A 22,124-nucleotide genomic window follows, 5' to 3' on the forward strand; every position below is an offset into this window, starting at 1 on the left:
TCCGTGGCATGTGGGATCTTCCCGGACCGGAGCACGAACCCGTGCCCCCTGCATCGGCAGGCGGACTCTTAACCACTGCGCCACCAGGGAAGCCCATGTTGCTTTTTATATAGGGTGGTTCAGGCTGAACTGCTCAGAACCTCCTGCTTGGTTGACTTCTATGGGTTTAAAAGGTTCTCCCTTGAATTTAAGATGGCTATACTCTCAGAGCACACAACAGTTGGGAAGAGAGGATGCACTAGAAGACCAGTTCCAAGGTCTCTTTCTTCTCTAGTCTCTGTCACTGGCTACAGCCTGTCTCTCAACTCTGGTTTCCTCATCTGAAAGTGGATGTTGTAACAACTCATCTACTCCATCCACCTTTACTACCATCCTCACCCCAGAGAGTGGTGATGGATGACTAAGTGAGCTGAGGAATAAGAAGAATGCACTGGGCTAATTGTGCAGGGCATGTCATGGGTGCCACAGTGATCACCAATGTGATATAAACTGGCAGTGCTTAACTGGTCCTCTTCCACCCCACACAGAGATCTGTCAGCAAAAAGAATAGAAAAGGAATGATCCCTTCCTCTTCTCAGAAGAACTCAACACTAGATTCTTCAAAATCTGGGCTTCTTTGCAACCGGAATGGTCAGGAGAGTTAGTAACCCCACTTTTCCTCTTTCTGTGTACCCAGTTGTTCATTTCTCTCAGGAAATTCTTGACAAAAACAAGCAAACAAAACAAAACACAGTCACTATTCATTCTTTGTGGATTCCATATTTGCAGATTCGCCTCCATGGTTTGGATAACACGGCCCTCAGAATTCCTTGCCCAAATGTCTGCAAGTCTGATTCCAGAGCCTGCATGCTAATCTTTTTTGGATTCTGGCTCCCCTTGGGGGGTGTCCAAGGAGCATACTTACAGATCTTGTATGTATAGGATAGGGTGTCAAGGAGCAGGACAGGCTAAAAGGCTATCCTGCCCTATACTACCATGTTCTGACATAGAGCATTAGGGAAGGAGTCGCGGAATTCTAAATTCAAATCTCATTTTCCAGGTTGTTATAAAGGCATATTTTTCAAGGTAAGAAGTGTCCAAAGACGGAGAGAATGAAGAGTGCCCACCACTGAACTAAGAAGGTATCTTGAGACTGAAAAATGAGGTAGGCAGTTGCATATAATCAGTAGATCAGTTTATTATAGGATAAATTACATATAGAGTGGAATTGGGTAAACGGCGATACCCCTGTTTGTACTGTAATTCTCTGCTCCGCTGAGGGGCCTTTGGGACGTTTTTATAGTTAAACTAGGATATGGGGGTATGTGCTCAGAGACAAGGAGTGTATTCCTAAGTTGCAATCGTATCTGACTTATGATGGGTAACTAGTCTTGTGGGTGCCAGAAATGCGTCAGTATCATTGTTTGGAGACTAACAGAGCATAGAGGCCACCCGGAACTAATGAACATTAAACAATATCTATTAACTATAAAGCCTTTGACAGTAGAGAAGAGATTTACTACACAGTACAGTCCTAGGTAGGTTCAGTGGAAGGCCAGGAAGAACTGAACAGGCCCAAGATGGTATTGGTTATGCTAACAGCCATACAAGAGGGTAGAACGTATTTTGTTTGTTACCTTGGTTTATAACTTTTAAATACTTAGACATATGGTACTTGGGGCTCCATTCGTACTTTAGGCTTGGAAAGAAATGAACCTTTGGTGAGTCGGGTTACTAATATTTGGGACTATCATAACCTGGTTTATTCTGACTCTTATACCAGGGTAGTGGGTCTCACGGTTTCAGAACCTCTGTAGCCATATGATCTGGCAGCATGGGTGCCAGTAGGGGCTCAACCCAGCAAGTAGTGCTGGGAGCCTCTGAGAACGTGACTGTGTTCTGTGGTGAGGGCTGCCATGGGGGCATGTCTGTAATCTACCTAGGGCAGGGTGCCGACAGATAAGGAGCAACAGTCAGAGCTGCACGGAGTAAGTGACAGAGCAGTAGGACCAGAAAGATTGTGAATCCCGAAGATCAGGCCCCTTCCCTTATATATATAAGGGATAGCTACTAGCATGTTCTAGGATCTAAATGAGAGAAGGGAGAAGGGAGATTCCCCATCCCTTCTCCATATCCCTTTAAACCATTCGTTTTTGGACTTCTCTCCAAATTCAGCAAGGGTGAGCGCAAACTGGATTCTTTTTCAACAATATAAAAAGATAGGACATTTCTTACACTCCAGGTGTGACAAAACAGTACACATCTGACCAATATATAAAGTACTCTTATTATCGTCTAAACTTGGTTGACACCATTTCAGAGAAAACAAATACATTTTAACGGCCTAAATAAAAAAAGCAATTACCAAAAAAATAAATCTCTTTTCAAAGTTAGAGGGGAAGACAAGGACCCTTTGGTCCTTGAGAAAAAGGTATTGAACTCTAAAAACAAAAAAGGCACTGAGCCCTAAAAAAACAAAAGCTATTAAGCCCTTACTGTTAGCCAAAAGCCATGCTAAGTGTATCACACACATTATCTCATTTAGACCTCACCCTAACCCTAAAAGGTAGGTATCATAGTCTCCATTCCATAACAGAAGTAACTGAAGAACAGAGATGTTCAACAATTGGTCCAAGGTCAAAGAGCTACTAAGTGTCAGAATCAAATTCAAATTGAGGCCTATCTGATACTAAAACACCCATCCTTTTTACATCTATGTCTAGTGGCCTCCATTCTGGAGCTTAAAATAAATAATTGGATTATTCACATCACCTGCTCTGCTTCCCTGTTTCTGAATTCTGTCCCTTTAGCAAGGTCACCAGTGGACAGTCCTCCCTCATCTGGGACCAGGAAGTTAGGCTGGCTGGAGGGGGCCAGTTGACAAATCTCATCTTTGTGGTGGATTTCTTATAGGGTACAGAGCAGCTGGAGAGGACACTTCTTAAATACCCTCTGTTTGTGTTGAAACAGTATTAGGGCGTCCTGTCAGGCTCTGAGTGCTGGGCAATAAGCCATGAGCTGATGGGTCCATTGGAAGCCACATACCCCTACAGAGTGGATCAAGCATTCACCCTTTGGCTATTGGTTTAGCAGACTTACTTTTACATTCAACCTTGTTTTTTCCTCTCAGATGTAAAGAGGGCCAGGGGTAGAGCAGTGAAGCATGATAAAATGGAAGAAAGTTTAGATACAAGGTTATCCTGGACTTCAGAGAGAGGTGCTTTGAAAATCATGCATGTACTTTGAATTTTTTGACATCATGATCTCTTTTGTCTTCCCTTCCCCTACCAGACTAGTCCATTTTCCCTCTATTTGTAAATTCTCACGTGGCATGTCACCTTCCTTGCAAATCTGTTGCGAAGTAATCACATCTCTGTATTAGGTTCCATTTCTAAAAATGTCAAAACAAATCTCAATGATTAAATGCAATGGATTAAGCTTTAAGCTTTTTACTTCTCTAAAATTGATATGATTTTAATTAGAAAATTATAAATCTAAGCCACTGTATCACCAAACCACCTCCAAAATATGTATAAAGCTCTAACTCTGAAAAAAAAAAAAGTTAAATTCTGTATAATGATAGTGATCTTGTTAAATAACCAGCCACATCTCGTTTTATTTCATTTGGGTTGAGATTTTGCCCTGAGGCATCTGAGAGTAAGACATCTCTTATAAAGGTCGTCTATGAGAGAACCTCTGAAGTTTTTCTCTGTCTGTAAACTCTAATTAAATATGCATTTATTGGTGTGATTTTGACCAGGGAGCTTTTTATTAGTATAGAAGTGACTATTACTCTCTGGCACAGTTTATCTGTGGCATTATGCTAAATGTTGAGATTTTTCGGTTCTGCATAGCTAAAGACAAAATCCAAGAAGTCGTAATTCTTTATCAAAACTGACACTTGTTTTATGCATTTGGGGATCTGTGTAGAGAATGCTACCCTGCATTCTCAGCGTTAAAATCCTGTGGCTGCCAGTCACCAATACATCTAATTTTAACGCAAGAAAAAATGTCTAGCAAACATCAAAACAAAAGCTACCCTTTGAGCTTAATTTTCTTTTTCATGCATTTGTCCATTCTGCTCCCTCTTGGTGTCAGCAGGAAGTAATCTCACTTTTGGAAAGGAAGTCAGTATCCTAGCTGTGCTGACAAATTGTAGGGAAATGATTGCTGAATTTTATCCCTCTTTATTTCCAAAAGAAGAATAATGAAGAGCTCTCTTTTCTTCCACTTAACATCCTAATGATCCACATCTGCAGTTTACATTGCAGCTACCCATACCTCTGCACAGGAAGAAAAAAGAATGAGCTGTGACACCCCTCCCCCTCCCCTGCCATACACATTGGAACCTGTCGCTAGTACATCCTTAATCAATCTCTGAAATTGCTCTGGGAACTATACAATCCTACCCCAGTCAATGCCCAGCCCCTGCTGGTTGAGGCAGCTACATAGCTTGTGGTAAACTGCTATCCACTATTCCTCTATATTTAGAACTTCTCTAGAGAAATGGCATTATCTCAGTCACTAAGCTGAAAGCGGCTTAAAGTTAGTTTTTCACAGTTGTTTATTCACAGTCTGTTTCATGCACCCTTCATTCACCTTGCTTTAAAAAACTTCCGATGGATGTACAACCACAGAAATGCAAGCTGTTGAAATATCGCCTCCTAGAAAATTGACTGTGATTTGCATTTTGCTAATGTTGGAGTGGGTCAAAATGTTATTTTTCTCTCTCTTCTCAATAATGTTTCATTAAAGGTAAATTCTACTCCCTTCTACCAGTGAAAAGCCACTCAATGACCTGAATAAGATCTGGTGATAGGAAACATATTTTCAGTAATACTGAACTCATTTTTCTGCCAGAACAAATTAGTCAGTAGCTATCGTGTATGTCACAGAGGTTTTCAAGAGGCACTTAGGAGGATGCTAGAAAAAAAATCCTTCTGTGTAGATTATTAGAAATGTCATGGTGCTAATGGAAAAATGCTGTAGTAATCTTTTTGTTTCATTCTTCCCTCCTAAACTACTCTTTCTTGTTTGCAATTCAGCTCCTAGAAGATATCTTTTGAAAAATGGTTCCAAAGAGAAGCAGAAAGGAAATTTTATAATTTATCCCGGAAAAGGCAAGATAGAGGGGTAATCAGATAATGGAGGCAAAGATGCAACTGAACTAATCATTTCTCTGAGTTCCCATCTTCACTGAAAACTGAATAAGGAAAGGGAAGTGGGCTGGGTTTAGAGGATGCTTTCCTTAGAGTAGGGTATGTTAGAAATAGAGTGAGTCTCTGAATGAATGAATGAATGAATGACTATAATCAAGGACTGTCTTAATGTTCTTTGGAATTTGAAGGAAAAGCAGTGTACAGCATACGCATAACCCCTTGGGACCTCAGTTTCCACCATCTTGTAATAGAGCAAACAATTGCTACATTTATGGGCTGTTGAGATTAAATACCGTGATGTGAATGAAACATCTAACATGGTGTCTGGTCCATAGTCATAGAAAACCAGAGTAATGCGTAAAGCTATGATGCAGGTATGTAGGGGTGGGGGTGGCTAAATCATGAAAATTCGGGCAGAAAGACTGACTTTATTTACTGTGTAGCCTGGTCTTTATGTGATTGCGTTACTATCAAAGTTTATCAGAGAGGAAAAGTGACTCTTCGGCATCCTCTGCGTGATCCATTTTCTCATGTGCGGAGTTGATTGTGTATTTGTAGGGACAATTTATGCATTTCCCCCAACTCTCTGTTATAATGAGTTATTAGGCATGATTTGAGTTAACTTTTTTTATATTTATTTATTTGGCTGCATCGGGTCTTAGTTGCGAGAGTTAACAGTTAAACATCAAAGTGTTCCCCGGGATTTTGCTGGTTCCTTTTGGCTTCTACTCGAACGTAACAGAGATTAGTAGAAGTAGTATGTGTGGTTTCATCCTGTCTTAAATATTTACAGATGCTTAACTCTTAGAGAGATACTTTTCGTTTTCCAGCAGATGTAAACTTTAAGTATAAACATTCCTTTGGGAGCTTTCACTTTGTTCTGAAAGTGAAAACTATCAGAGGAATGTGACTTAAACCTGATTTCCAAATGAGACATCCTCCAGCAATTGAAATATCCTATGCAGTTATTATTCCACTGGAAAGTACCCTTTACCCCCAAGGAATGTGCTATAAGAGGAAATTAAAACCTAGCTGCCCAAATTAAAGCCTGTTCAGTCATTAGATGGCTCTTTAGTCTTCGTGAGCCTCGTTTGCCTCCTGGGTTGCAGGGAACAAGAAGGCCTTCCAGAGCAGGTGAGAAGAGGCTACTGCAGACTCCTGTAAGCAGGAGTGTGATTTATCTGAGAATCACAGAATTTAGACCTGAGATGGATCTAGGGCATCATCCTCTTCAGCTACCTCAATTTGCGGACAAGGAAACTGAGCACAGAAGAGGTTAAATGGTTTTTGCAAAATCCACAGCTGTTTGAGGAAGACTCAGAGTTAACCCCCAAATCCCTACAACATCCTGAAATCACAGAGCCCACTAGTCCTGAAGGTAGGGTGAATTTCTCTAGACCCATGTGCTTTGGATGGTGGAATTTGAAAACTCTCTGGGTTGATGGTTGCCTCAGAAGAAATAAAAAAGCTACTCTTTTTAAAAGGTAGAGCAGTTACAATGTGTTTTTTTGGTAACATATCATGTACTATCACTGAGTTGATCCTGAGTTCCATGGTGCATTTAATCTGTATTTTGTATAAACAAACTGCTAGTGATCACTACCTAAAGTTGTTTGGAAAGCAAGGTAATTGAAAATTACGAATTTGACTCTTTTGAAAATGCAATTTTGGCCAAAACAAATGTCTCCTTTAAAGAAGCAGAAAGTGGAATCTGTGCATGGCCTGTTGAAACTAATTATTTAGAGTCAAAGGATCTGGGAGCTGGAAGGGATCACACAGATCAGCCAATTCGACCCTTAATTTTACAGAAAAGGACACTGAGGCCCATTGAGTTTACCTAAAGTCACACGAACCAGTGACAAAACTGGAAAGTGTAGCACTCCAAAACAAGACTGATCTCTTTTTCTACTTCACTGGAAAGTCTCACTTAGAGAACATCAGGGTAGAATCATGATGACTTCATAAATGTTCTCTAAATTTTTGTACAATTTATAATTTATCCAAATCTTAAATCCAGTGCATTGATTCAGCTTACCTGTCAAGGACTAATCATTCCCATGACACCGTCCAGGTTACAGTTCTCACAAATAAACATTAACTGGAAAAGTATATTAATGTGATAATAACAAGCAACAATAAAATTAAGGCAATTCGTCCTTAATCACTTAAACACAAGCACTATATTTTGGTGTTAAATGTGAAATGGCAAAGAAATAAGAAATCCACATCAGTGCCAAAAATCGAAATGGGCATACAGAGGTCCTCAACTTTGTTTCAAGGAGAAGCAGCGGCTCACTTCCCTGATACATTGAGATCTCTCAGGGAAGGTTTGGAAGGCCCATGTTTCTAGAGGGCTGGAGGCAAGGGTAAGTGCCAATAATAAAGTCCCTCGGTAGAGCAGGGAAATGGGATGCCTGGTATTAGACACAGCCTTCCCACAAGTCCTCTTGGCCATCCTTCACCTCCTTGGCGAGTTTGTTCAGTTGTCGCCTTCTCAGTGAGGTGTCCCTGACCACCCTGTTTAACCCCTCCCACAGTGCCCACCCCAGGATTACTGACCCCTTTGACCCTGTTCTATTTATTTTCCATAGCACTTAATCACTTGCTAACTTAATTCACTTTGCAGGCTGTAACTTACTCATTATTATGCTAGAATATAAGCTCATGGGAGTAGGAAGTGTTTCGTTGTTTTTGTTCGCTAATGTATTGCAAGTACTTAGAACAGTGCCTGATCTATAACATGGTCTCAATAAGTATTCGCAGAAGGAACTAACGCTTTCTCCTCAAATGGCATTCTTTGGGCTGTCAAAGGTGCCCACCTTTTTTCTTCTTCCCATTGGTGGTCACCGTCTTCTGCCTGGACATGCCCTGTCCATCAACACGCAGTCATGGTGAAGAGCCAGGCTTCATTATTACCTTGCCCTCCTGAAAAATAAACACTGTGGATTTGGGCTCTCTGATAAAGATAGCCTACTTTCTTAATATCAGTGTGATTTTTCAGCCCTCATAAATATTTCTACATGTTTAAATCCTACTCAGTTTGCCACCTTCTGCATTCTACATTAACCTAAAATGTGTATTGAACACCTACAATATGCACAGTTGGTGCCAGACATTCAATGGTGACGGGAAACGTATGTAGTATATTCTGGAATTTATTAGACTAGTGTCCCATAAAGCTTCTCTAACTCCCTGATACTCCTCTGGTCAATTCTTTTGTACTTCTCTGGGGCAGACAAGGTTACTTGCTTATCCATCAGTCATTCCCCTTCCTGTTTGCTGTCTCAATTTAGTTTGGGCAGGGCAACAATGTGCTAGGAGTTGAGTCATGTTTGACCTCAGTCAATCATGGCAATCCCTTTCCCCTTTGGCAGTGACTGTTCTACAAGTGGTCACGTAACCCAGTCCTGGTCAGTGAATTGTAATGAGAATTCTAGTGGAAGGCTTGGGATAGATTTTCCTCCCTGTTAAAAGATAGGGGAAGTTCAGCAATCCCCACTCCAAATCCCAAAGTCTTGATTCCTAATTTGGGTGGTGTCATGTGAGAATGTGATACCTGGTGCTGTGACAGCCATATCGTGACCATGAGGAAAACCATCACATGTGCACTAAGGATGGCAGAGAGGAAGGACTGAAGGTGTCTGGGCTCTTAATGAGATTGTTAAGCCAACAAATCCAGTCTGAGACCACTCTTATCTCCTAACTTACTGACCGCATTCACATATCTCGTAATCATTGATATCTCTTAATCACTGATATCAAATCTGTAGTCTTTTCTATTTTTGATCAGTGTTAAAAATTATAGACTATTTTTGTCTAAAAATGTCTGTCAACCTTGGGATAATAATATTAAGAAAAGATTTTACTTTCTTGAGCTTCTCCTCTATCACTGAGTTTTTCTTACTTTTGTTAACTTTATTTTCTTAACCTTCTTTTATAAAATCTTGTTTCTATTAATTTATTTTCTGTACAATAATACCTATAAGCTGTCTCGCTTCTTACGAGATATTATCTTAAGCCCCTTCTTTGTACCTTAATAACAAGATAGGGTAAGGTGCTCAAGGTTAGGGGAAAAACTTTAATGTTTTCAACATTATCCCAGACCAGGCTCTCATGGCTGAGAGTTTGGAGAGGGAAACAGGAGGAAGGAGAGGAGAGCATGGTTGCAACATTTCCAGTCCTCTTTGAACACTGCTACTAGTGAATCTTCCTAAAACACTGCCTGCAGTAACATCTTTCTCCTGTTTAGAAAGTCCCAAGGACTCTGTAGGGCCTGCCAGATAAGGCTTCCGCCCTCTTCTTAGTGTTCAGCATCTTTCACAATCTAGACCCAATTGACCGTTCCAGCAGGAGCATCTCTGCTTGTCCTGAATCTCACTCTTTACCCAATTGGATCTGTCTATTTGCCTGTAACTTTCCTTACCCATTCATGCTTCTGGTCCTGTTTATATTGGTCCCTCACCTGGAAGGATGCCCATCCAAATTCTACCCATCCTCTAAACTGTGTTATTTACTAGTTAGCGACAGGCTCCATGTGGGTACCTGAAAATTGCATAGTGAGACTGGCCTTTTTAATCCAATTTTTAATTTAATTCAATTTGAATTAAAAAACTGATAATTGAAAATAAAAAACTTTTGCTCAGTGAAAGACCCTGTTAAGAGGTTGAAAAGACAAGACACTGAATGGGAGAAAAAATTGACAAATTATGTATCTTATAAAGGATTCATATGTAGAATATATAAGAACTCTCTGAACTCAACAGTGAGAAAATAAAAAATTATTTATAAAATAGGTAAACGTGTTGAATAGATATTTCACCAAAGATATAAGGTTGGCAAATAAGCACATGAAAGTTGTTCAACACCACTAGCCATTAGGGAAATACAAATTTAACTCCTAAAGATGTGTATCAATACACATCTATTAGAATGTCTAAAATAAGAATTATAATAACAAATGTTGGCATGGATGCTGGGAAATTGGATCTCTCAGACATTGCTGATAGAAATGTAAAATGATACAGGCACCCTGGGAATCTGGCAGTCTTATTAAACATATGTTTACCACACAATTCAGCAATAGCACTTAGGCATTTATCCTAGAGAAGTAAAAATTTTAGAGTTGATGCTGGAATGAGTTAAGACTTTTGGGGCTGTTGGGATGGCATGAAAGTATTTTGTATGTGAAAAGGACATGAATTTTAGGGGCCCAGTGGCAGAATGCTATGGACTGAACTGTGTCCCCCAAAATTCATATGTCGAAGCCCTAACCCCCAACGTAACCCCAATACGAGGTTAAGTGAGGTCATAAAGGTGGGGCCCTAATCTGATAGGACTGTGACCTTATGAGAAGAGGAAGAGAGCGAGATCTCTGTCTGCTGTGCGAGGACACAGTGAGGAAGTGACCGTCTGCACCTCAAGGAGAGAGTTCTCACCAGACACTGACCCTGCTGGCACCTTGATCTTGCACTTCCAGTCACCAGAACTGTGTGAAAATAAATTTCAGTTGGTTAAACAACCCAGTCTGTGGTATTTTGTTATGGCAGCCTGAGCAGACTAAGACAGAGCTTTTCAGATTATCTGTTTCTTCTTGAGTGATCTTTGGGAGATTGTTTCTTTCAAAAAGTTTACCTGTTTCATCTAAGTTGACAAATATGTTGGCACAGGGTTGTTCATAATATTCTCTTATCTTTTAGTATCTACAACATCTGTAGTGGTATCCTCCCTCTCATCACCATAATTGGTAATTTACATCATCTCTTTTTTCTTATCAATCTAGCTAAAGGTTAATCATTCTTATTGGTCTCAAATAACCAGCATTTAATTCTAATGATATTCTCTATATATTTTTTATTTCCTACTTAATTTTCTATCTTTTCTTTTCACTATTATCTATATTGTTTCCTTTCTTCTTACTTTGAGTTTAATTTTTTTTTCTCTAGTTACTTAAGGTGCAAGCTTAGGTCACAGATGAGAGATTTTTTCTAATGTAAGGATTTAATGCTATAAATTTCTCTCTAAACATTTGTGATATTGTGATTTGTAATTAGAAATATGTATTTGGTCTTTGTCTCCATTCCTGGAAAGAGCTTCTAAAACTTCTGGAATTTCTTAAGTGATAAGAGTGATGAAAGTGTCTTTTTATTTAGAACAAATCCTTTTCAATCACACCTGAGTTTGCATTAATGAGGTGATTATAGAGAGCCCCTAAAGGTGGGGGCTTTTGCCAAGGCAATAAACCCTGTGACTAGAGGGTTGAGCTTTCAGCTCCATCTCCTGACCTCCAGGGAGGGGAGAGGGGTTGGGGACTGACTTAATCACTAATGGCCAGTGATTTAATCAATCATGTTTAGGTTGTGAAACCTTCATAAAAATCCATGAAGTATGAGGTTCAGAGAGCTTCCAGGTGGGTGAACTCATGGGGGTCCTGAGAGGTGACAGGTCTGGAGAGGGCATGGAAGCTCCACACCCCTTCCCCATACCTTGCCCTATGCATCTCTTCCATAGGGCTGTTTCTGAGTTATATCCTTTGTAATGAACCTGTAAGCTAGTAAGTAAACTCTTTTCTTGAGTTCTGTGAGATGCTCTAGCAAACTATCAAACCCTAGGTGGGAGTCATGGGAACCTCCAACTTATAACTGATATGTCAGAAGCACAGGTGACAACCTGGACTTGAAATTGGTGTCTAAAGTGGGGACAGTCTGTGGAACTGAGCCAATAACCTGTAGGATTTGACGCTATCTCCGGGTAGATGGTGGTAGAATTGAGTTAAATTATAGGACACCCAGCTGATGCTGAGAATTGCTTGGTGTGGGGAAAAAACTGCTACATATTTGTGACCAGGAGTGAAGTATATTAAGAGCAGAATGTTGTAAGAAAGTATAGGAGAAACAGGAGTGATTTTCCTTTACAATACTACTTTAGCAACATAACACAAATTTTGATATATCTTGTTTCATTTGCATTGAGTTCAGAATACTGTCTAATTTCTCATGTGACTTCCTCTTTGACCCATGGGTTGATTAGAACTGTATTTTTTAGTTTCCATTTTGTAACATGCTTCTTCTCCTAAAGGACTTTTTTCAGTGTTTCTGCTAGTGTTGAACTGCTAGTGAAGTATATCCTTAGCTTTTGCATCTATCAAAAAATCTTTATTCTCCATTTTTGAAAGATATTTTTACTGGGTAAAGAATTCTAAGTTAACAGTATTTTTTCCCAAATACTTTAAAGAGTTTACTCCAGTCTTCTGGTTTGCATTTTTTTTTTTTTTTTGAAGAGAAATCTACTGTAATTCTCATCTTTATGCCTCTGTATGTAAAATGTGTCTCCCTTTCCCTTCCCCAACCCAGCTCCTTTTAAGATTCTTTGTTACTGGTTTTCAGCAATTGATTATGATGTGCTATGTTGTAGATTTTATCAGTTTAAAAAGTTCATTGAACTTCCTGAACCTGTATATTTATAGTTTTCTTCATATTGGAACAAATTTCAGGCATTTTTTATTAAAATATTTTTCTGTCTCCCCTTCCCGTGATCCCCCTGTGACTCCAATTATACACATATTAGGCCAGTTGGTGTTAATGTATAGACCACTGATGCACTGTTCATTTTTTTCCTGTCTTTTTTTGTGTGTGTGTTTCATTTTTTGCAGTTTCTATGTCTTCAAGTGCACTAAGCTTTTTTTTTTGTTGTGTCGAATTCATTAATCCCATTCAGTGGATTTTTATATCAATTATTAATTTTTCATCTCTAGAAATTTGATTTGGGTTTTTTAAAATATTTTTAATTTTTCTCTTCATTGTGTTCATGTTTTCCTCTACCTTCTTAAACTTGACTACTAATTCTACCATTTGTGCCATTTTGTTTTGTTCCTATTGATTGTTTTTTCTCCACAATATGAGAAGTATTTCACTGTTATTTTTGTGTGTGTGTGTGCACAAATAAACAAGAGTGTATATAATGTATACATAGAAGTTAAAGAATACTAATAAAATAAACACATGTTTAAAGCTCCATTATTAAAATAATAATAAGCTTATTGTTCCAAAAAAAATATTACTACCACCTTATCAGTCCCTCCCTGATCACACCCCTCCCTCAGTCCACTCAGAGGTGACATCTGTGTTGAATTGTGTGCTTCACTAAGATGTATTTATTTATTTACATATTTATTTATATTCCTAAAACAATATATTATTTTTGATTATTTTAAGCCTTTCCCAAAACACCACAGTTCTTGACATATATTTTTCACTCAATATGATGTTTTTGAAATTGAAATGAATAAAAGTGTATATCTTTTATTCATTCATTTTCCATACTGAATGGTATCTCATAAATAAATATTCCCAAAATTATCTATTTTACTGTTTCTGCATGTGAAAGCTATTTCCAGTGTGATTTTTATTTGCTTACCAATAGTGCTGCTATAACCACATTTCCAGTTATCCCCCTTTCCAAGCACAGAGAAGGAGGAATTACACTTCCTGACCCCTTGTGGTTGGGTGAGTTCATGTGACTTGTACTGACTAATGAGTTATGAAAAGATGTGTGCCGCTTCCAGGCTGGAGCAATTAATTGCTGATGCAAATACCTCCCTGACTCTCTTCCCTCTGGAAAGGAGACCTACAACATTCAGGAAGTGACTGCCATATGACCTTTGGAACATGAGTGACTATGATGAATAGAGCCTCCCAACTGACCTAAAATGGCTAGTTAGTGTGAGTGAGACATAAAATTTTGTTAGTATAAGATTCTTGGGTGTTGGCAGCAACAATATAACCTAGTCTATCATGATGTAGGAAATATCTCATTGTGGTTTTAATTTGCATTTTCCTGCTTACTTAATGAGGCCAAACATCTTTTGATATTTTGCTGGACATTTTTTGTCCCTTCATAGAATGCTCATTGATGGCTTTTCCATTTTTCAATTGATTTCTTTGTCTTTTATTGATTTATAGGAGTTCTTAAAACATTTTGGATTCTTATCTTTTGTCGGTTGTGTTTCAAATTTCTTTCTATAATTTATGGTTTTTCTTTTAATCCTATGGTTCTTTAAAAAAATAGCTTTTCATTTTAGAAAATTTCAGACATATACAAAAGTAGAGAAACTAGTATAATAAACCCTCATGGAGCCATAACCCAGGTTCAGCAGTTTTTGACTCATGGCCACTCTTATTTCATCAGTAATCCCTATTCATTTCCCTCACTGGTGGATTATTCTGAAGAAAATTCCAGTCCTCACATAATTTCATCTCTGTATGTCTGAAGAGAAGATCTCTTTGCTATTTGTAGACTCAGCTTTGTGTAAACTCTGTTCCCGTCTCCCACCTTGCACAGGCTGAAGGCTTTTTCCCCTTCCCCTCAAACCAAAGCTGTAGGCTTCTGAGGAGCATTTGTGTTTCAGCCCACCAGGTGGCTTTAGCCATCCTTTCAATTATATTGGGCTAAAAGCACTATAAATAATTAAGTTTAGTATATACTCATGTTGCTTAGATATTTACTGGTAGGTGTGTTTTATGCTCATATGTTTTTTACACTGTGTGTGTTTACCACTGTCCATTTTAACCTATAAGTTTCTAAAATGTATGAATTGTTCCTATTGGCCTTGTTTGAAATAATGCCCAGCCCAAGGTGATTCAGAATTAAATATAGAATAAACTGTATTTGGTGAAAGTGGACATCCTGGTAGTTGTTAGGATATCGTGAGGAAAATGAACTCAAGTTACGGCTTGATTTTCATAGACAGTTCTAATGGGTATAAGAAGAAATTTATCTCACATGGAACAAAATGTTTCCGTGTTCTACTCATTTCAGTTTTCTTTTTTTCACACCTATTCTAGGTAGTCTATGCATTGTATGTTCAGCACTGTTGTTTTTTAAAGGTACTTAAAATATGTGGTCCTACTATGGATAAAGGCACTATACTGATATTACCACGCTACAAGAATCTGGAAGGAGCATTCTGTCATTTAATCCCTTCAACTGTATCATCTAATCAAGTTGCTTCTTCTCAATTATTTGTGTACAGTGTACTTTGTCTTTCAGAGTTTAACAATTCCGTTTGCGTACCTCTCTGAAATAATGTTTTTAATAGTTATTTTAAGCAACACTCCGTTAGTGATTTCTGTCCTATATTTTTTTATAAATGCCTAAATACAATGATTTTCTGTTAATTAAAAAATAAATACAATGGTTTTATTGCTTTTATATTATCTTTCACTTAAAAAAGGAGAAAGAGCAGATTAAGTAGCTGACAGTATATCAAAGAGTAACTGAAAAGACCAACACAGGATCACTGCCTTTTCCTGCTTTTTCTCCTTTGGTTTCTACCAGTTCGCGTCCTTTGCAGGGCTGTCATTGCAGCGCTGTCTCTTTTCCTTGGGGCTTGCTTAATACGTTTGATCCAGAAATGCCCCTCCCTTCCCTCTGACTGCTGCTTGCACAGGTGGCACGCCTATAGCTCTGCTTGCCCTTATTCCATGGTTATCTGGCAGGGATAAGAATTGTGCATCCCTTTGATCCTTATATTCGACCTTCTTGATTAACCCGGTGCTTCCAGACTTCCAGCTGAAGCCCATGGTCTAGAGTTGTGCTCAAGGAATCTCACAGAGTAGAGAGGCTTCCCTGAGCTCTTGCACCTGCTTCTAATGTGCTTTCTTGGCCACTTTATGTTTAGCAATTGATTGATGGTGATACTAACGAAACTTTTTCTTTGTTTTAATATCTGACACATTTTTTTCCAATCTTCATTACCAGAGCAACTCTAGGGAACAACGAATCTTCAAACGCAAGATTTTAATATGCCTTCTGTGTTAGGGTTCTCCTGAGAAACAGGACCAATAGGATATAGATATAGAGGTAGAGAGAGAGAGAGGAGAGAGATTTATTATGAGGAATTGGATCATACAGCTATGGAGGCTGAGAAGCCCCACAAGCTGCCCTCTGCAAGTTGGAGATCCAGGAAAGCTGATGGTATCATTCAGTCGAGTCCAAAGGCCTGGGAACTAGGGAAGCCAATGGCGTAAATCCCAGTCCAACGGCAGGAGATGAGATGAGATGCTCTAGTTCAAGCAGTGAGGCAGGAAAAAAGGGGCAAATTCCTCCTTCCTCCACCTTTTGTTCTAGTCAGTCCCGAGTCTACCAATTCAAACGCTAATCTCATTTGGAAACACCTCACAGACATAGCCAGAAACAATGTGTAAGCTAGGCATCCAGCGGTCCACTCAGATTGATGCATAAAATTAATCATCACACTTTCCTTCATGCCAGTGTTTCTTTTATCTGCATCCTTAATAAAACATTTGTTCTATTTGATCCCAGAGGTTTGCCCTTCCTTTAAATTAATTTGGATGCTGTGAATGTTAGTCGCCCTGCTCCCCACATAGTTCATATTTTCACCAGTTGTTCATCGGATGGCTCATTTAAGTAATTTGTACCTATCCCCACTTTATACTGGCTTTTGAATGTTTAGTGAATATTTCTAAGAAAGACCAATCATTACGTGACAAATGTATGTCTTCTAGTATTTTTGTTCCCAAGCTCCGTGGACTCCTTCTGACTTTCTGTAATATCTAACCTCAGGCAAAAACAACTTACAGTGCTCTGTAACTCAGCCGATCCATTTCTCTAATGGATACAAACCCACATTTCTCTTGTGGAAAATGACTGTCTACCATGTATGTCAATCAAGCTGAAAGGTGCTGAAAGTAATGAACTGCCAGTTTGGTTCCCAGTCCTGACTCTTGGTTGCAAAGCCCTGTTGCTACTTACATATGCACTGCTCTTTAATAACGGGCTCTGACAGCACCTTATAAGCGTCCCACTCCATTCTTTCTGCCACACTCCCAGAAACCAAAAAGCCCTTAGGAACACCCAGGGGATCTCACAGGTCTGTAAGAAGAACAACCTGTTAATTGGGCTTGGTTATTCTGTGGGGATAGCATCCAACATAATATGTGCGTAATGGGATAACGTACAGCATGAGCCAGTTCAGAGCCCTGAGGATGAGCTTGCCAGGAGAAAGAGCATCTCGCCCCAAATAAGCGAGTAGGGTGGGACCCCAGAGGGAAGGAATTTACCCAGACTCCTCTTCAATTCAATCCTGAGGTTTTTATCAAGAGTCTTCTGTATACAGAGTGTAAGGTCAGAGACTTTTAATATTTCATTCACATGCGGGCAGGGAAGACAAGCTCTAAAATCTTGAGATACTATTTAATCAAATTCCACAAACTAAATACCTGCCAAGAGACAAATCATTCAGAGCATAAACTTGTTGCAGCCAAATCCAGGCATGTGACGTAATTAAGAAAACTACCCGTGTGTCTCCGAATAATGCATGTTCGTTGTTCAGTATAAACACATGCCAAAAAGGAATAGGCCTCATCTCAAGCCAATACCAAGTTAAAATACTCATGTTGCTGTTTAAAAGTAGCCATTCCTTGATTTGGAAAATAAAAATATGGTTCCTTCTCTCATATGGCCTTTGTCTATAGGGTATGTAGTGTGACAAATAGACAGGAAAACAAATAGGTTCTGCAAACAGTGCAGAATAACAAACCTAGGTAAAACCTTTTCCAGTTACAGTTAAGAGGTTTTTGGTTGTTCTTAAGGTACAGATGTAATGGAGTGATAATCCTTTGACATAGAATTTAAGTGGTACCAAGGAAAGGATACCTAGTCCAAAATGTTTTCTCCATATCCATATCACAGTGCCTGAAATTCACTATACACTCTTGGGAGCTGAAGTACCTCCGAAATTTTAGTCTCTAGTAGTTTTCATGCTGAAAACTCAGCCTCTTTGCACTGGTGCCAAATCGAATCGCAGAGACGGAGTTTTGGGTGACGTAGAAAAGAATAGCTTTATTGTTTTGCCAGGCAAAGGGGGACACAGCAGGCTCGTGCCCCTCAAAACTGTGTGTCCCAACCCAGGAAGATTTGGTGTAGAGTTTTATAACAATAGTTCAAGGGTGGAGTTGCTAATAAGGATCAGGGTGTGTGCAGGGCCTGCAGTCGTTTAATCTGGCCTCAGGTGGTCTCCCGGTGAGATTCTCTGGTTCTCCAGGCTATCAAACCATAGCCTTCTCTCTGGAATGAGAACTGCTTCATCAAGTAGTTTATCCTCCATTTGTTGGGGGTGTTAGTTCTGTAGAAGAGGTCAAAGATAGTGTTACGTGTATCCCTTGAGGTGGAACCAGGGCCTGCCCCAAGGCTGCACTATTGTTTCTTGACTGCTCCTCCCTTGTCTCTGCATCCCTTCCTTCCCTGATTAGCAACTGTTCGAATCTGCCTTTTGGAACTCAGGGAAGGTTATGGAGGCTGGAGTCTATTCCCTACAAACAAGAAACAGGGGACATGGAAAGTCTTTGTGCCCAGGAGCCCCACAGGGTCCTGCTTGGTTTCAGTTTCAATGAAAAAGGTTAATTCATGAGCACATTAATCAACATTATCATCTTGAGTAAGATTTTCCATGGCTTACATGTCTCCTTTTAGAGTCCTAAGAGTTTGAGATTGGGGGAGGACACATCTAAAGCCTGAGGTTTTCCTTGGGGAGGATTGAAAAATAAAACTAGTAATTTGCAGCCTATTATGTTCCAGGCATTGTGCATTGTGCCTGAGGCCATCATGATCAGTTCATTGAGCAATCCAGGGACACTCATACTTTTATCAACCAGGCCTCTTGTAGTGGCAGGGAACACAGTCAAACTTAAAAGGCTCTTCTCTCTCTCTCTCTCTTTTTTTTGTTTAAATTAGGTAACTAAAAAGTCTAGAGGTTATTTCTTTCAGGTACAGCTGGATGTGGGTGCTTGAACTGTGCTTTCAGAATCTCTTAGCCTTTTCTTCCTTTGGAGTTATCCTTATGAGATCTCCCAGTTTACATGGCCTCTGTTTTGGTTTGTCATCTCAAGAGGAGAAACATACTCTCTCTCCCAGCATCTTATCAATCCCAAATGGAACTTATAAGGGACTTGGATTGGCCTTGCTCAGCCCTGTTGTTCACCTGGGTAGTGGGGCTCCCTAGACCATCACAAGAACCCAGGAAGGCACTGGAATACCTGGGTAGAGTCAGTACAGAGTAAAGCATAAAGTGGGTAATGAGAGACATGAGAACAGGAGGCTGTGTTAGTTTCCTAGTGCTGCTGTAACAAATTACCATAAATCTAGTGGCTTCCAGGAACACAAATATATTATTTCATAGTTCTGTGGATCATAAGTCTGAAATGGGTCTCACCAGGCTATAATCAAGGTGTCTGCAGGGATGCATTCTTTCTTAAGGCTCCTGGGAAGAGTCTCCTTCCTTGCTCATGCAGGTGTTGGCAGAATTCACAAGTTGTGTTCGTAGGACTGAGGTCCTCATTGCCTTGCTGGCTCTTGGACATGGTCACTCTCAGCTTTTGGAGGCTGCCTGGATTTGCTCTCTCACGGCCTCTTTCGTCTTCAAAGTCATCAGCAGTGGGTCAGGTCCCTGTCTTGTTCTGAATCTTTGCTGCCTCTTCTTCCATTGGATTTCTCTGACCACAGCTGGCAAAGAGTCTTTGTTTTTAAGTACAGCAGTCCCCCCTTATCTGCAGTTCTGCTTTTCATGGCTCTGTTACCCGAGGTCATGCACAATGAAAAATATTAAATTGAAAATTCCAGAAATAAACAATTCATAAGTTTTAAACTGCACACCATTCTAAGTAACATGATGTAATCTCGAGCTGTCCAGTTCTGTCCTGCCCAGGACCTGAATCATCCCTATGTCCAGTGTATCCTGAAAGTCACTTAGTAGCTGTCTAGGTTATCTGATCCACTGTCGCGGTTATCAGATTGACTGTCGCAGTATCTCAGTGCTTGTGTTCAAGTCACTTTTATTTTGCTTAGTAATTGCCCCAAACGTCAAGAGTAGTGATGCTGGCAATTCGGATATGCCAAAGAGAAGCTGTAAAGTGCTTCCTTTACAGGTGAAATCTCTCAACTTAATAAGGAAAGAAAAAATTATATGCTGAGGTTGCTAAGATCTACGGTAAGAACGAATCTTCTATCCATGAAATTGTGAAGAAGGAAAAAGAAATTTGTGCTAATTTTGCTGTTGGACCTCAAACTGCAGTCATGATAAATGCCTAGTTAAGGTGGAAAAGGCATTAAATTTGTACGAGATATTTTGAGAGAGACACACCACATTTTCATAACTTTTATTAGAATATATTGTTATAATTGTTCTATTTTGTTAATAGTTATTGCTGTTACTCTCTTACTGTGCCTAATATGTAAATTAAACTTTATCACAGGTATGTATCTCTAGGACAAAACATAGTATTTATAGGGTTCAGTACTATCTGCAGTTTCAGGCATCCACTGCGAGTCTTAGAACATATCCCCCGTAGAGAAGCGGCGGGGGACCACTGTCCTCATTTGACTAAATTGGACCCACTCAGAATCTAGGGTAATTTTAAGATTATCTCATGATCCATAACCTTAATCACATCTACAAAGTCCCTTTGGCCATGTAAGGTAACTTATTCATAGGTCCTAGGGATTAGGGTGAGGACATCTTTGAGAGGCCATTATTTGGCCTGCCAGAGAGGGGTAGGGAAATGCCAAAAAAAACTATCGAATGCATCATTTTAAAGGAATGAAGTAATTGTAACTGAAGCTTTCAAGCATGCCTTCACATATAGTTCCTACAAATGGAACTTAAGAGCTGATTTGGAGGGAAGCCCCCAATTCCTATATCCTTGACTGTAAAGAACAGTCAGTCCTGTGTGAAAAGGTTGTCCTCAATTGAGCACTCAGTGTGCACAGGGGAAAACTCATGGAATAGAGAAGGAGGAAGAAGACAGCCATCCAGTCAGGAAGATCGACCAAATCAGATGTAGGGTCTAATGGATCATGTTAACATATTGGGATAACGTTACCTCCTAAATGGAATCCAAGAAGTAACTAGGTTTATTATGTAGGGAATTCACGCAATGATCCAGTCCCTTAATGAAACGTCTTACTGTAGGTCATTAAAAGTCAGCATTGGCCTTCCCTGGTGGCGCAGTGGTTGAGAGTCCGCCTGCCGATGCAGGGGACGCGGGTTCGTGCCCCGGTCCGGGAGGATCCCACATGCTGCAGGGCGGCTGGGCCCGTTAGCCGTGGCTGCTGAGCCTGCGCGTCCGGAGCCTGTGCTCCGCAACGGGAGAGGCCACAACAGTGAGAGGCCTGCGTACCGCAAAAAAAAAAAGAAGTCAGCATTATCTTCTCTCCAGGATCTAGTCCCACTGCGGTCGTGGTAGCATAGGTGCTGTAGGCATCCTAGCTGATTTCTGTTATTTGACTGGTTGTATCTAGTCGATCAACTTTCTGACCCAAGAATCCTCTGACTTTCAGACTTAGGCTCACCTTTGCTTATGATGAGATCAGTGTCTAAAGTTTACATTAGTGTACTATAACAACAGTCTATGAATCTGTCTATTTATCTATTGTCATGTAACCATCCACTCATCATTTGTCAAAAAATTTTTTGTTAAAAATAACCTTTTGGATTCAGGAAAATCCTCAAAATCAATTTTCTTTCTCTTGCAGTTGGAAAATGAATTCTGAATTATTCATGTTAATATCCTCTAGATAAATTGAATTTTTAGAGTATTTAAGAGTATTTAAGAAAAGCTTAGTAAAGTCAATCTTTTACATTAATGGATTTCATTTTTAAAATATTAATTTCACATTAACCATTGCTTTTTGACTTATGCAGCCTTCTAATCAACAATTTTGAGAATCATTCATCTTAATAAGAAAAATAGGAAATTATTAAAATTTTAACGTTATAAAACACTTCTTTTTTCAACTTTTGTTTCTGGCCATATGCCTTACTCGATATCTGGAAGAGACTCTGTTATGTATCACTTTAAAATGCTGGATAAGATAGTTTTTTAAAAAACATCCTTTTAAATGCATGTCTGAGCTTACAGAAAAATAAGGGAAATCGTCTCAGGCCAGCAAAATAAGACAGCAGGAATCCAGAGC

Source organism: Tursiops truncatus, chromosome 9 (genome assembly GCF_011762595.2).
Source record: "Tursiops truncatus isolate mTurTru1 chromosome 9, mTurTru1.mat.Y, whole genome shotgun sequence".
Lineage (NCBI taxonomy): Eukaryota > Metazoa > Chordata > Mammalia > Artiodactyla > Delphinidae > Tursiops > Tursiops truncatus.